This window comes from Nyctereutes procyonoides, unplaced genomic scaffold, assembly GCF_905146905.1.
Source record: "Nyctereutes procyonoides isolate TBG_1078 unplaced genomic scaffold, NYPRO_anot_genome, whole genome shotgun sequence".
NCBI lineage: Eukaryota > Metazoa > Chordata > Mammalia > Carnivora > Canidae > Nyctereutes > Nyctereutes procyonoides.
In genome coordinates, this window is record NW_026575133.1 from 18,619,778 (window position 1) to 18,636,832 (window position 17,055).

Below are 17,055 nucleotides of genomic sequence, written 5' to 3' on the forward strand. Positions count from 1 at the left end.
AAAATGGTGGCTTTCCCCTCTTGTTCCTGAACTTTAGAATTTCCTTTTTCTGCTGTCTTTAAAAACTATACATTATTCCAAATAATAGCAAATCAATCAAAGTTATAAACTCTAGAGAATTAGCTAACCCCTTGAGGAGTCTACTATACAACACCTAGCATAATACTGATAAGTTAGACAATAATCACTCTTTTTTTTTAAAGATTTTATTTATTTATTTATTCAGGAGAGACACACAGAGAGAGACAGAGACACAGCAGAGGGAGAAGCAGGCTCTTTGCAAGGGGCCCGATGTGGGACTCGATCCCAGGACCCCAGGATCACACCCCAAGCCAAAGGCAGACAGACGTTCCATCACTGAGCCACCCAGGTGTCCGAGAATAATCACTTTTGCCTATTTCCAAGGTTTTACAATTTTCACTGATATTGCTACTTAGACTACAGTAGTTCTGTTTATCTCATTGCTCTTTGCATTATTGTTGTCACGTATTTTTGTTCACATATTTTAAACTTCATGAGCTACTTTTTATTTATTTTTTAAAGATTATTTATTTTTGAGAGAGAGAGTGGGGGGAGGAGCAGAGAGGCAGGAAGAGAGAGAATCCTCAAGCCAACTCTCCACTGATCACTGATCACGGAGTCTGACACAGGAGTTGATCCCAGGACCCTGAGCTCATGACCTGAGCACTATCTTGATTGTGCTTTAAAATACTTTTTTCCAGTCCATTTTTCTTTACCATTCTGAGATTCTTTATTTTTTATTTTTTATTTTTTTTTGAGATTCTTAATAATGTTAAGAATATTAATACTAACATCAGATCACATTTCTATTTCTCTCTCCCATATCTCTAGCTTTTCTTTTAAATTTTCTAGTTTTTCTCTCCCTCTTCCTCCTCCATCTGGTCTTCCAGGATGCTAAATTTGTTCTCTTCATATATCTTTTCTACATTTTATTTCATATATTTTATTTCTAAATGCTATTTATTTACTTAGTCATTTATAATTGAAGTATAGTTGACACTCAGTATCATATTAGTTTTAGGTGTACGACATAGTGATTTGACATTTATTATATACTTTATGAATTGCTCAGTCTAACTGGATTTTTCTCATTCTCCTTTCACATTACTGCTAATTTCTCTTATATTTTTCATATATACTCTTGAATATAATTTGAAATTCTTAGGCAAATTTTTGGGCCTAGAGCTATTGACTATTGTGAAAAGTACTGCATATGGGGGAAGACCAGGGCCAAATGACTCCAGTGGGAAGGATGTTGAAATTTTCTAAGATGGAAATCTTCAGGTCACTAGAAAACTATCATTTCTAAATTTATACAAGCCCAGGCCTTTTTTAGAAACATCTAGTGTTTTTAGAAACACTGTATGTCCATATCCAGCTACTTTCTTGATCTGCCCACTTGAATATATAACAGGCATTTCAAAAACCAGCTTGTCCAAAGATATACTCTATGACCTATTCACAAAATCTTGCTTGATTTTACTGTACTATAAGCATATAGAAGATAGCCAGCTCTGGTTGCCTCATGGAATAGGGACACTAATAAACTGGGATATATCCAGAAAAGGTGAACTATAGATGGAACTATAGATGAAGATGTTATGAATTGTAACTTTTACATGGAATAGAATTTCTATGGAAATCAGTCAGATGTTATGGAGAAATAAAATTCAGTTTAAGACAAAATTTCTGATGAATAGAGTTGTCCAAAAGAATGATTTGCCAAGTTTAATAGAGCATTCCACTTCCAAAACTGAGCAAAGCTTTATTATAGTCATAGTATTTTAGAAAAGATATATATGACTTTCTGGCTATCTCTAATACCTCAAGATTTGATAATCTTATAATTACACTATAAGGTTTTACTTTTAAAAAGGTTTTAAATAGATGACATTTTATACTACTTAGTTATTAGAATGTAGTAATTGATATATTTGATTTATGAAAACTTTCTTTTTGAAGGGTTGAATTTAAATGATAAAAACAGTGAAAATTATTTAGTTTTAAATGTTCTTGTATGATTAGGAAATGAGATAAGTTAGACTTATATTTCAGCTTGTCACATGGGACATTCTTTTTTGGCAAAATCATTTTATGTCCTCTTTTCTGGCTCTCACTCCCTTCCTTAGTACTTTAGGAACAATGGTGGACAGAACAACTGATGTTATTCTGGAGGTAGCTAGCTGTACCTTGTTTGCAACCAGAAAGAGAATTGGATTGTTTTGTTTTTGTTTTCAAGCGTTCTCCTCAAGATTATTGAGATATAAACTGTGTAAATTTAAGGTGTACAATATGTTTTGATACATGAATATATTGAAAAATATTTACCAAAATAAGGTTAACATATTCTTCACCTCAGATAGTTAACCATTTTATCGTTGTTGTTAAGTGAGAACGTTACTCTCATAGCAACTTTCACATCTGAAACATTTATTCAAAACTGAGTCCCTTAGCTGGCAGCCAGGGCCCTGCAAATCAAACAAAAAGCTTTTGTATTGCAAAAGAACCATCAACAAGATAAACAGGCAAACCTACAAATTGGGAGAACATATTTACAAATCATGTACCTGATAAAGGGTTAATATCCAAGGTATTTCAGGAACTCATACAACTCCGTAAAAACCCCAAACCACCAGTTCAGAGGAACTGAATGGATAATTTTCCAAAGAGGACTAACAAGTAACCAACAGGTATATGAAAGGTACTCAGTGTCACTTATCATTAGGGAAATGCAAATCAAAACCATAATGAGATGTTAACTCATCGCTGTTAGGATAGCTGTTATCAAAGAAGATGAGAGAACAAATGCTAGCAAGGATGCATTGTTGATGGGAATGTAAATTAATATAGCTACCATATATAACAGTGTAGATGTTTCTCAAAAATTTAAAATAGTACTACCATATGATTCAGCAATTTCTTTTCTGGATGCATCTCTGAAGAGATAGCTACACTGTTATATTCATTGCTGCATCATTTACAGTAGCCAAAACATGGAAACAACATAGTATCCATCAACAGATGAATGGATGAAGAAAATGTGGTATACCTATATATATAACGGAATCCAGCCATGAGAAAGAAGGAATTTTGACCATTTGCTACACGTGGAAGGACCTTGATGGCATTAGGCTAAGTGAAATGCGTCAGAGAAATACAAATATTGTATGATCTTGTTTATATGTGAAATCTAAAAATATTGAACTCATAGAGTAGAATGGTGGTTGCCATGGGCTGAGGGGTGGTGGAAATGAAGGCATGTTTGCCAAAGGGTACAATCTGAGTTGTAAGATGAGTAAGTTCCAGGAATCTAATGTACATCATGGTGATTATAGTTAACAATGTACTGTTACGTACTGAAAGTTGCTATGAGAATAGTTAATGTTCTCATAATGACAACAGCAAAATGGTAATTATGTGAAAAGCTCCTTTTTAAAAAACATTTTATTTATTTATTCATGAGAGGCAGAGACACAGGCAGTGGGAGAAGCAGGCTTCATGCAGGGAGCCCAACATGGGACTCAATCCTGGGTCTCCAGGATCTTGCCCAGGACCAAAGGCAGGTGCTAAACCGCTGAGCCACCCAGGAATCCCCTGAAAAGCTTCTTATTAGAGACTTTGGAGCCATTGTCACTTGCACACTTTAAGTAGGCAGTAGATTTTCTGTAAAATTAGATTCATGAAATAAAAATAGTTTAATGCATTTTGAGTATGTAGAAGTAAACAATTTCAAATTTTTTTGGGCAACTAATGAACTGGATATTATCAATTAATATGGAATGTTACATATACATTTATATGAAATATTTATTATAAATGTGAATCTTTAGACATGGGGTAAAGTAAAAATAAATGGAAAACTGTTTAAACTGATTTTATTGTATAAAGATCTTGACTGAAATAATAGTAGTTATATTACATTTTTCATTAAAAGTTGTACTTTCTCTTTTTAATAATCTATATTTTAATACAAGTTATAATATCAAGTCTATTTTTGTTCTTTACCTATCTCTTGTCCTTTTCTTCAGTAATCCCATTAAATTTCAAAAATATTTAAAAAATTATTTCATTCTATAAAATATTTTACGTGAACAAATGTCAGTAAGTCCTTGTGGTGTAAAACCTGCATGTAGGTAAAGATTGTGATAATTGCTAGGTTAAAGGGAAAATTATGACCTATCATTCTGAAATAATTTTACTGCCAAAATCCACTGACTCAATGACTTTTTTTAACGTTTATGAAAGTATTTGAGGATTTTTATTTTACTTTCTTTCAAGTATTGTACCAAATTTTTTCTTTTACTTCCTGTTGCTGAGTTATATGTATTATAAAAGTTTAATTCTTATAGCATCATAAATTGTATACTTGCTAGTGGAATTTTAGAAATTAAGAAAATGATTATTTTTTTCTGTCAGATCACTTACTACAGTAGGAAATTTTGAGTAGGTGACTATTTATACACAATTATTCAGACTTTAATTTGGCCATTGAGAACTTTTCCCATTTTAATACATTATCTGATCAATTGATATATTTAAGAAGGCTGTTTCAATTTAATGTAAATCATTCTAACGTCAAATTTTTTTCATTGTCTTCAGTATTTTATAGATCACCAACCACGTTAGCATTCAAATATCCTTACAAATTTTGTGACTGTGAGATATATACCAGAAACATTAAATGATAGATATGTCAATAATCTATTAATTAAACATGATTTTTTTTTCTTTTGAAATGCGAAGAATCATGCTACTGAGTTGATGTGCGTCACTTCCTAAAGTGAGATCTTATTTTCGTAACATTTATTCTTTATGCATTGTAATGCCATGCAATTGAATCTTGATAATAAAAAAGGAAAAATTACTACATAACTGCAATGCAAATAACTTGAAAAACACAAAGAGTGCATTGAGCTTAAGTACTTTGTATTCTCCTACAATAGTGCTACTCATCAACACTTATACATCACCACTTAAATTAAATTGAATTAGATTGAATCTAAATTACCTGTTTCTGAGTAAATGGGATTTGGTAATTTACTATTAAGTCAATCTGCAAACTGATGTCATAATTTAGATTTGATTTTTTTTTCTATGAGAATGATGCTAGGAATCATTCTTCAATTTGCAATTCTAATTTTCATAGTAGAGTAGGTACATCCCCTTACTAATAATGGTTAACTTATACAGAACAAAATAGGAAAGAATAGAATCCTAATGCTGATTTCTGTAAATTTTTATCAGAAGTCTATTAGCATTTTTGAACACAGAAGATGAATCATTTGAGCACAAAATAAGTTTGGAAATCTACTGGATATGTAGATATTAAAGAAAAAGGAAGTTTTATCTTATGCATATGGTTTGAAAAGTAAATGTTATCACACAAATATGCTGATATAGATGCCCTTATATACGTTTTTCTCAAACTATCCCAAAAGACCAATTATTTTCTTTCCCCTCCTCTAGTTATTATTGTTATTGTTTTATTTGTCATTTTCCAAATTGTTATAAACGAGAAATTTACTATATATATTTTCAATGTTTTCCTTTTTTAAGCTTCAGTTCTTCCTTTTTTTAAGATTTTATTTATTTATTCATGAGAGACATAGGGAGAGGCATGGAGGGAGATGTAGGGTCCCAGCAGGAAGCCTGATATGGGACTTGATCCCAGGATCTGGGACCATGACCTGAACTAAAGGCAGATGCTCGACCACTGAGCCACTCAGGCACCATTTATTTATTTATTTGTTTGTTTATTTATTTATTTATTTATTTTCTATTTAAATTTTATTTTATTTTTTAAAAGATTTTATTTATTTATTCATGAGAGACACAGAGAAAGAGAGAGATAGAGAGAGAGAGAGAGAGGCAGAGACACAGGCAGAGGGAGAAGCAGGGAGCCTGACATGGGACTTGATTATTCCCTGGGCCGAAGGCAGGTGCTAAACCGCTAAGCCATCCAGGGATTCCCCCCCTTTTTTATTGTAAAGATTTTATTTATTAATCCATAAGAGACACAGAAAGAGAAGAAGGCTCCCTTAGGGGAGCCTGATGCAGGACTTGATCCCAGGACCTTGGGATCACACCCTGAGCCAAAGGCAGATGCACAACCACTAAGCCACCCAGGTGCCCCAAGCTTCAGTTCTTTTTTCATTAAAGTAGGTTGACATAAGTTCAAGAATTGTTAGTATTGGAAATTGTTAAATAAATTTTATTCATTACTGAAGTAATATATCAATTATACTAATCAGAAAGTATAAATGTGAGGAATATGTAAAACCATACCTAAGAACATTCTAATAGAGACAAATGGAAAGATTTATGATAGCAACAAAATTAAGAATGTTTGTGATAGGTATGGGTGGTTCAATGAAGGAAGATATATCAAGTTGACACAGAGCTCAGCTTCACAACCCTGAGATCCATGACCTGAGCCGAAATCAAGAGTTGGCTGCTTAACTGACTGGGCCACCCAGGCACCCCTACACACAATTACATTTATTTATTTATTTATTTATTTATTTATTTATTTATTTATTTATTTATTTATTTATTTATTTTTAAAATAAATTTATTTTTTATTGGTGTTCAATTTGCCAACATACAGAATAACACCTAGTGCTCATCCCGTCAAGTGCCCCCCCCAGTGCCCGTCACCCATTCATCCCCACCCCTCGCCCTCCTCCCCTTCCACCACCCCTAGTTCGTTTCCCAGAGTTAGGAGTCTTTAGGTTCTGTCTCCCTTTCTGATATTTCCCACACATTTCTTCTCCCTTCCCTTATATTCCCTTTCACTATTATTTATATTCCCCAAATGAATGAGAGCATATAATGTTTGTCCTTCTCTGATTGACTTACTTCACTCAGCATAATACCCTCCAGGTCCATCCACGTTGAAGCAAATGTTGGGTATTTGTCATTTCTAATGGCTGAGTAATATTCCATTGTATACATAGGCCACATCTTCTTTATCCATTCATCTTTCGGTGGACCCCGAGTCTCCTTACAGTTTGGCTATTGTGGACATTGCTGCTAGAAACATCGGGGTGCAGGTGTCCCGGCGTTTCACTGCATCTGTATCTTTGGGGTAAATCCCCAGCAGTGCAATTGCTGGGTCGTAGGGCAGGTCTATTTTTAATTCTTTGAGGAACCTCCACACAGTTTTCCAGAGTGGCTGCACCAGTTCACATTCCCACCAACAGTGTAAGAGGGTTCCCTTTTCTCCGCATCCTCTCCAACATTTGTGGTTTCCTGCCTTGTTAATTTTCCTCATTCTCACTGGTGTGAGGTGGTATCTCGTTGTGGTTTTGATTTGTATTTCCCTGATGGCAAATGATGCAGAGCATTTTCTCATGTGCATGTTGGCCATGTCTATGTCTTCCTCTGTGAGATTTCTGTTCATGTCTTTTGCCCATTTCATGATTGGATTGTTTGTTTCTTTGCTGTTGAGTTTAATAAGTTCTTTATAGATTTTGGAAACTAGCCCTTTATCTGATACGTCATTTGCAAATATCTTCTCCCATTCTGTAGGTTGTCTTTGAGTTTTGTTGACTGTATCCTTTGCTGTGCAAAAGCTTCTTATCTTGATGAAGTCCCAATAGTTCATTTTTGCTTTTGTTTCTTTTGCCTTCGTGGATGTATCTTGCAAGAAGTTACTGTGGCTGAGTTCAAAAAGGGTGTTGCCTGTGTTCTCCTCTAGGATTTGGATGGAATCTTGTCTCACATTTAGATCTTTCATCCATTTTGAGTTTATCTTTGTGTATGGTGCAAGAGAGTGGTCTAGTTTCATTCTTCTGCATGTGGATGTCCAATTTTCCCAGCACCATTTATTGAAGAGACTGTCTTTCTTCCAGTGGATCGTCTTTCCTCCTTTGTCGAATATTAGTTGACCATAAAGTTGAGGGTCCACTTCTGGGTTCTCTATTCTGTTCCATTGGTCTATGTGTCTGTTTTTGTGCCAGTACCACACTGTCTTGATGACCACAGCTTTGTAGTACAACCTGAAATCTGGCATTTATTCATTTTTAAATGCAAAGTTTTATGAATTCTGGCAGTCATACACAATCATATAATCATTTTTATAATCAAGACTGAAAGTTTCATCAGCCAAAAATTGTCTTTGCATACCATTGCTGTTAATCATCTCTCACTGACCCCAGACCCTCGTAGAAAACTGATCCACTTTCTACCATTATAGATTTGCCTTTCTGTGCTCCCTTTGGGAGCACATATATTAAGATTTACCTTGCTATAATTTTTATAAAATGGAATTACATACACAGTATTTGTTTTATAATATATTTGAGATTACTCAAGTGGATGTCTGTGTAAACATTTGATTCTTTTTTATTATTGACTATTTCGATGGAATGGTTATATAATGATTTATTTATTCACAAGTTGATGAATTTTGGGGCTTTGTCCAGTTTGAGGTGATTATTAATTAAACCACTATAAAGGTTCACATATAGTTATTTTTGTGGGTATATGTTCTCATGTTATCCAACTAGATCATACAGTAACTGTATGTTTACTTTTCTAAGTAACTGCTAAAGTTGTTGTGCAATTTTGCATTTCCATTAGTAATGTATGAGCATTCTAGGTGCTCCCATCTTCAACAGTACTTGATATTGTCAATTTTGTTGTTTTAATTTAGGTATTCTAATTTATGTGAAGTGGTCATTTGTTGTTTTTAATTTTTCCTAAAGACTAATGATATTAACCATCTTTTCGTGTGTTTAGTTTGCATTCTTATATTTTCTTTGGTGAAGTATCTGTCCAATCTTTGCCCATGTTTTTATGGTTTTGAGATTTTTTTTTTATATTCTGGATACAAGTCCTCTTAAGATGTACATTGCCGTACTTTCTCCCAGATTATTTCTTGTTTTTTTTTTTTGTTGTTGTTGTTGTTCTGCTAACACTCTTCAAAAAAATTTTTTTTAATTTTAATCAAATCCAGTTTATCAGTTTCTCTTTTTTAATGGCCCATGTTTTTGATGTTATATATAGGAAATCCTGGCCTAAACCAGGTAACAAAGATTTTTCTCCTGTGATTTTATAATTTTTAAAATAATTTTATGTTTTATATTAAAGCCTATAATCCAATTTGAATTTTTTTGTATGTTTCGATGTGTGATCTGATATTTAGTCTTTGCATTTGGATATATAATAGTTTCAGCACCATTTATTAAACAGAATCCTTTCTTCATTGAATTATCCTCAAACCTTTGTCAAAAATCAAATGATTCTGTTTGTGTACATTTATTTCTAGACTCTCTGTTCTGCTCCATTCAGATACGTGTCTATCTTTTCATCAGTTCACATTTCCTTCGTCACATTAGCTTTTTTGGAAGTTTTGAATCAGATAGTGTGACTTTCTCGGTTTTGTTCCTCTTTTCAAAAATTGGTTTGGCTATTGTTTTCTTTGCCTTTCCATATAAATACTGGAATCTCCCTTTTTAAATTTCTCCAAGAAATCCTTCTGGGATTTTTATTGTGATTGCATTGAATTTATAGGTGAATCTGGGGAGAATTGTCATCATAATTCTATTAAGCTTTGTAATTCATGACTACAGTATATCTGTATCTAGGTCTAATTTGATTTCTTTTGTTAGTATTTTGTAATAGTCAACATATATGCTTTGTGCATATTTTATCAGACCTATAATGAATTTCATAGTTTTTTTGATACTTTTATAAATTGTAGTTTTTCACTTCTGTTTTCAATTGTTTATTGTTAGTATGTAGAAATGAAATAGATTATTGTAACTTTAATTTGTATTCTGTGAAGTTACTAAATTCATTTATTATTTATATTAGTTTTGAGAATTAAAAAATCATGGTGTCTGAAATTAGAGTTTTATTTCTTCCTTTCCACTTGTTTCTGATTTTTTTCTTGGTTTTTTTTTTTTTTTTTCTTGTCTGGTAAGAGCTTCAGTGTGGTAATGAGACATTTTGAAAGCAGATATTCTTTTTTTAAAAAAAATTATTTATTTATTCCTGAAAGACACAGAGAAAGAGAGAGAGGCAGAGACACAGGCAGAGGGAGAAGCAGGCTCCACTCCATGCAGGGAGCCTGATGTGGGACTGAATCCCTGATCTCCAGGATAACACCCTGGGCTGAAGGCGGTGCTAAACCGCTGAGCCACCAGGGCTGCCTGGAAAGCAGATATTCTTGCCTTGTTGCCAGTCTTAAAGGGAAAACATTCCATTCTTCACCATTAATTATTATGTTAGCTAAATGTTTTTCAAGAATTTTAGAGAAGTTTTCTTGGATATTATTTTACTGATAGTTTTTAACATCAATAGTTGATGTTGAATTCTTTCAAACTTTTTCTGTACCTATTGGAATGATTTTCTGCTAATTCACTTTTAGTCTTTAGGCTTGGTAAATTACATTGATTAATTTTGAATGTTGAACCAGTTTTGCATTTTGGGATAAGCCAAAGGTGGTATTGATTTATTATCCTTTTTATATATTGCTGGAGTCTGTTTGCTAGTATTTATTGAGATTTTATTCTCCTTCTATATTAATGAAAAATATTTGTGTCTAGTTTTTTTTTCTTTCTTATAATTGTTTGGTTTTCTTATCAAGATACTGCTGGCCTCACAAAATAAGTGTTACTAAAAGTGTTATTTCCTTTTCTGTGTTCTAAAAGAGGATGTAGACATGATACTACTTCTTACTTAAATATTTAGAATTCCCAATGAAGTCCTATGTTTATAATTGATTATTTTGTTATTTTAGTTGTGTTGCTCCAGGGTTTTATTTTTTTATTTTATTTTTTAAAATATTTTACTTATTTATTAGAGACCCAGAGAGAGAGAGAGAGAGAGGCAGAGACACAGACAGAGGGAGAAGCAGGCTCCATGCAGGGAGCCTGACATGGGACTCGATCTGGGTCTCCAGGATCATGCCGCGGGCTGAAGGTGGCACTAAACCACTGAGCCACCAGGGCTGCCCGCTCCAAGGTTTTAAATGAGAAATCTAATGTGCTTAATAGTTACATAGTTACAGTACTACTTAGGTTATCTATTTTTCCATAAGAGAGCTTTATTATGTTGTATATTGCAGTGAAGTTTTCCATATTGTCAAGGATATTGAATTTATGGGCATTAGTTTATTTGAAAAATTATCTTATTATCCTTTTCATTTCTGTAGGGTCTATGGTAATGTCCCCTCTTTCATTCCTGATATTGGAAACTTGTGACTTCTCTCACTTTTTTTTGCTTGATCTGACCAGAGGTTTGCTAATTTCATTGATCTTTTAAAAGAACCAGCTTCTAGAAATAAATATCAATTATATATATATGTATATACACACACACATATTCCTCTATCTGATGAAAGCCATCCTAAAAACATGTGCAAATATCAATATGAACTCATGGTTAGCTTAATATAGATACAAATGTTTATATGTATAGATATGTATATATGCACATGTTAGTAAACACACTATACTAGGAAGGCCTAAAAACAATGATACCATAGTATCCACAAGCAAACCTACTGCCTAAGGTTTGATTTCTAATACCATTATCCAGTAAAGAAACTACTTGGAAGACATGGTTGATTCATGGACTAGGGTAGCAAATACATAAGCTAATCCTGGAGTATTTTATAGTGCCAGAAAGTAAGGAAGTATTAAAACAAAAAAAACTAAGAGGAAAGTTAGGCAATTATTTGCTCTAAGAAGAATTAAACCCATTTTTTTTTTTAAGATTTGTTTATTTATTCATGAGAGAGACAGAGAGAAAGAGAGGCAGAGACACAGGCCAGAGGGAGAAGCCGACTCCCCATGAGGAGCTGGATGCGGGACTCGATCCTAGGGCTCCCTGGGATCAAGCCCTGAGCCAAAGGCCAACGCTCAACTGCTGAGCCACCCAGGCATCCCCCATTAAATTTTTAAAGCAATATTCAAGAAATTATAATCAGAAATTTGTGTACTATTTATGCAGAATTGTCTGGCATGTTCATTCCACATGTTTGTTTTTTTTCCAGAAATAGGTTTTATTCTTTTAAAAATCATTCATTTTCCATTTAACCCTGTATTTTGAAATCTTTCTTTATAAGGAATTTACATATTATTACATTAATAACCATCATGTTAATTATCTAAAGGGCGCTTATGCTTATCTGGAATAGATAGATTATTGTGGTGGATTTTATCCAGTAATAGCTAACTTAAGCCCCAGTTTGCTTTTATTTATTTAAAAAATTGGATAAATAAAAATCTGTGATCTTGAATTGCTTAGCTGAAAAATAGCTTGCTTTGACGTATAGTTGACCAACTTTCATTATGTAAGTATGCTTTTATGTCAGCATTTTGAAAGGCTGTGATCCAAACAATGTTTTGAAGAACTCCTTTACTTTCAGTGTGTTAAAGGAACTTGATAATTTCAACACATCCCTTTATATTTTCATTTTTATTTATTTCATATTATATCAGAGTTTATTTATGGCAGGGTGACATTTTGCACAAACACACCAATTTGTCCTTCAAATTAACATTTTTTTCTCTCTTACAAATTCTGACATTTTGTGGTAAATATCAAGCTATTAATCTACTTCTCTATCCAAAGGCATTTAATGCAGCTTTCAAGTCACAAACTCAAAACGTTGATCGTTATTATTAATGAAAAATATAACATATCTTAAATTCAGGTTTTATATTTTAGACATATGAATTTGCATGTAAGATCAAATGGTAAAAATATATAATCATCATCACTATTGCCATAGATTCAGCCAACTCAGTTTTTAGTATGTCACTTAATTGTTTGGGGGCTTTTTAAAAACATGGAGGAAATTAGGATATTTTGAAATTTTACTGTTTTACCATAATTGGTCTCTTGATTTTGATTAATTTTCTTTGAATAATTATTGGATGACTTGAATAACATCATTATAGAAACAGGAATTTCAATGGTGCATTTATGGTGGCTAAAATTTAAAACTGACTTTAATGCACCTTGTGTAAACTTCTTATATTTTTCATGGGAAAGACCACAGAACCAAAATAGAACATATTGATTATCTGTAAAGGGCCATGTTCTAAGCAATGAAATCAGCCAATAGATTAGGCCATTATAGATTTTAGGTTCAGAATTGTTTTATATCCACAGGAGGTATACTCTCAGAGACACTACAAAGTTAGGGTGTTGTTATTGTTATTGATTTGATTCACTGTTTTCTAGATAAAATTGGCTAAATGATCACTCTTTTAAAGCTGTCTCATTTGTTTTTCCACTGGCTTAAAAAATAATATTTCAGGCAATATAACCTATTTACTTGAGAAGATTTCAGTCTGATGTAATTCATCTTCTGAAAGAAATTTCTAGAAGCCAACATAGTTAAAAATGTTCATTGTTGAAATTAAGAAGCTGAGGTAAATATACATGTTAAGAAATTATTTGTTACTTTGATTTCAAAATATTGTAGCTAAAATTGTAAATGGTATATCTTATAACATTTTTCTTTGACTAAAAATAAATAAAAACATTTTTATATAAGGAACACACATTTTCTGTGACTTCTGAACTTCACAGTAAATATCAATTTATAAGGAAAAATGATATTTCATTATCTATAATTAGCATATAATTATAGTGTCTATGATTACTGGTTTATAAAACAAATTCAAATAAACAATTTAAAAATATTTTTCAGAATAACATCTATGCCTGTTTCGTCTCATGGCTTATATGAAGTCCTAAGGATACTCTTATGCCAAATTTTGCTATTCAGTATATTCAGTTGTTCAGCAAACATTTATTAAATGCTTGCTATGTACCAAATGCTGTTCTAGGTATTGGGACAGTGCTATGAACAATATGAACAAGGCTATTATTCTCATGAAGCTTACATTTTAGTGGAGAAAGACATCTTAACTAATGATCAACCATTAAGATAAGGTAGTTTCAGACTGAAGTGTAAAAGAAGTAGGTTCACGAGACAGCACCTACTTCAGAGAGTGTTTTAGAGAAATGTGTTATTTTAGGTGAGATCTGGATAATAAGGAGCCAGCCATGTGAAGACCAATGCTCAGCATCACTTAAAATGGTTCTCCCTCTCTGTCTTCTTATTCCTTTCCCTGTGGGCTGTCCAGTTTCATTGGAAAGGGCCTGGAACTGCTGGATTCTGTTCTAAGTAGAGAAAAACTGAGGACAGCCAGATACATTGAATCTAATGCTATGTTTTATATTTCTCTGCTACTCTTACCTTTCCTCCTGTCTCTTCTCAGCACTTCCACATACTTTTTAGACACCAAGGAGTGGATTCCCTGTCTTACATATGTAAATATAGAAAATAAGATACTTTCTAAAATTAAATATAGTTGACACACAATATAATCAAAATAGAATGCTTTTAATGTTTTTTCCCCCATTAGCACTTACCAAGTTCTAACACGTTATATAATTTATTATTATTACTGTTTTTGTCTGCGGTCATCAGCACCATTAGGAATTTTGATGTTATTTTTCACTGATACATCTAAGAACTTAATATGGTATTCAGAATATAGTAGATATGAAGTGAAATATTTGTTGGATGAATAAATTGGCACTTTATATGAGGGAATTTGCTTGAATTAGTGTCTGCTGGGCCTTATTCATTGATAATACCTAATCATCCTTGGATCTGCCTTCCATTTCTAACATCAGTCCAATCTGATTATTACATCTTTGGCTGAGAATGAACTATCTGACATAGTGTTTTCCAGAGGCTGTCTCCTGTAGAACTTCCTATAGAAAGTCTCAGGGGGAGAAAAATGTTCGAAGATTTTCACAACACTTTGTACTGCTGACTTTCCTTTTGAACAAATGAAATGGAATGCTTTTCAACTTGGAGCTCTAGCATCCAGATGATATGCTGAGTACAGAGATTGCTTGTGCTAAGTCTGCATTTACTCTTGAGTACATTTATGTTAACAGATTAGTTACTTTAGGGCATAACTTGCTTCTATTTTTAAGGCAGTTTGAATTTCAGATATAGTTGCTGACAGAGACCTCCCCCATCAGTTTTTATGCTGTCATATACTCCTCATTGTGAAAGGTAGTAGAGTATTATCTGTAACAAAAGTTGGTCAAGGTCTCCAAACAGTACTTTACTTCATGTTCAATCATCACATTGCAACTTAATTTGTGAACAACTGCAGCTATCGTTGTGACAAATTAGAAAATGTGTTAATTTGGAAAGTCTGGTTGTCTCATCACCCTCTGGTAGTGGAATCCCAGATTACCCTCTACATACAAACTGGAGTCAAAATATCATTCATATCTATTATGAAAACTTTCTTCTTTTCTTTTATATTAATTGGTATAGATAGGTAACATAATTGAAGTTCATGGTTATAAACTGGAGACTCTTCTTTTAATTACTACTTTATTCAGATATTATTTGGGAAAAAGTAAGATATTGTAGATATTTTCATCTGTGTCAGTGTTTCGCTTACTTGTCTCAAAACATGATTTTTGTTCCAAGGTACTTAGTTATGTGGACACAGAATGGGTAATATTTGTTTCAAATGTACTCTCATGGATAGTCACCTGGGGAGAAAATTCATTTGTATTTTTTCCACATAAAAAGATATTTTTTTCTTAAATCTTTTAAGACATTTTCACCTATAACCAATCTCCTACAGCAATTATCTTTCCTCAGTCTCTGTATAAGTGCTTTGTAATTCTTCAAATGCTTAGAAGCTTTTTGGAAATGAATGTCACTATATTTAAGCCATAATGTATATGCCAAAAATTTAACTGTCTTCTCAACTGACTATACTTCTTTATTTTATATAAGAAATACTGGTCTTTCTTATTTAAAATGCCATTTAAATTCCTTAGTGTTACTTCTTCGCAATGAAAGCTGGGAAATTGTAAGGCTCATCTCTTTCGTTTTCCTTTACTCTTGGATTATATCTTTTGTCCAATGTCTGATTTTTTGTGTGTGTGTGATATACTTTGTATAGTTTTCTAGTTGTTTAAGGGAGGAGATATTTCTCATCCCTGTTAGTCTAATTTTAATGGAAATGGAAATTCAATTCCATGTTTTTGAATGATTTTCATAAAAGATTATTAAAGGAAAAAGATTTCAGTAACTTAATGGTTTAGCTTCAGCTATCTGGGAAAATTCACTTATGTTGACCATTGCTGTATACATGATGTAAAAGCATAAAATATTTATTATACCTACTATATGCTAGGTTATTATGGCAAGAATTTTTATTAGTTCAGTTAATCTTTCCTCTAGCACTGTGAAGTAGGTACTTTTATTATTACTTTTCACATATAGGACAACCAAGACATAGATAAATAATTTTCCAAAATATTTATACCTAGTAAGTGAAAAGGTGATTTCAAAATCAGAAATTCTCTATTCAGATACTGTATTATTGACTAATTTACGTATGTAGTACTTACTGAAGAATTGTGTTACAATATAGTCTCTATGTTAGCAGAAACGTAAAACAACTTTACCTTATTGGCTAGTTTCACCTCTCAAAATTCATTTCTTATTAACATGAAATTGTAAAATGAGCGACATATTTTATTTTTGAGTAGAGTATAATAAAATAATTGTATGCATGCTGCATGCAACCTCTCTAGACAAAAATATATGGGGAAAAACATATCCTGTTTCTTTAATAGAGTTGAAATTTATTTTTCTTTTGGCATACAAGAAATTATTAGTTGTATTAATAGAAAATGTGATCATTATTCAATGAAGAATCTCATTTGCATGTTTTAGTTAGGCACATTTAATATGTCATAGGATTGCACATGAAACTTTGCCTACATTCTTGAGGTAATTTTGTAATAGTTTTTTAAAACCATTTAATGAAATAGCCTATATAGAAGTGCTCATTGTCGGTTGTTAAATTTGTTGGGTGTACTAGATGAAGTTCTAATCATAATATATGATTTATAATGTAGTGATCCAAATCCTTTGATGGTTTAAAAATATTGTATGTACAAATGCCATGAAACATCACCACCAATACTGGAAAAGAACATATATTGAGTAGGTTTCAA

The 17,055-nt window shown here is 32.6% G+C and overlaps 1 protein-coding gene across 2 annotated transcripts in view; it reads left to right on the forward strand.

The window, feature by feature from the left end:
• ATRNL1 (attractin like 1) overlaps nucleotides 1-17,055 on the forward strand; it is a 777,593-nt gene that overhangs the window by 328,730 nt on the left and 431,808 nt on the right. The window lies entirely within an intron of this gene.